This window comes from Pteropus vampyrus, unplaced genomic scaffold, assembly GCF_000151845.1.
Source record: "Pteropus vampyrus isolate Shadow unplaced genomic scaffold, Pvam_2.0 Scaffold20, whole genome shotgun sequence".
NCBI classification, from domain to species: Eukaryota; Metazoa; Chordata; class Mammalia; order Chiroptera; family Pteropodidae; genus Pteropus; species Pteropus vampyrus.
In genome coordinates this window covers 11447946-11448341 of record NW_011888801.1, presented here as the reverse complement: position 1 = coordinate 11448341, position 396 = coordinate 11447946, and the positions used below count along the sequence as shown (strand labels likewise).

General features: G+C 54.0%; 1 protein-coding gene across 1 annotated transcript in view; it reads left to right on the top strand.

Moving 5' to 3' along the window:
• The window catches only part of GRID1 (glutamate ionotropic receptor delta type subunit 1), a 706314-nt gene that overhangs the window by 488720 nt on the left and 217198 nt on the right, over positions 1–396 (top strand). The gene's annotated exons all lie outside the window — the stretch shown is intronic.

Sequence of the window (396 nt, the reverse complement as noted above, 5' to 3'; positions counted from 1 at the left end):
TCCTCCCTCCCATTCTCTGCTGATATTGCCCTCCATGCTGGTGTTTATGGGGTACAGTGTGGAGGAGGCTCAGAGAATTTCAAAGAGAAAGAGTCATAGTGCTGCTAATGCAGTCTCTGAGTACAGCAGGGGCCCCTGGCAGTCCAGTGTTGTTGCTGGGGCTTGGAGAGCCAGTCTTGCAATCCTGGGCTAGGCTGGAAGGGGCATTGTGTTTTCCCAGAGTAGCTGGTCAGCCCAACTGCGGGGACAGCTGTGACTGTGGCTGAGGCAGGAGATAGAGTTTACTGCCAGTGTCCCCCAGATCCAAGAGTGAGACAAGGCCATGGACAGAAAAGTGAGCAAGGAGGATAAGAAGCAGGCAGTAAGAGACACATGGGCTGGGTAACTCATGGTGGC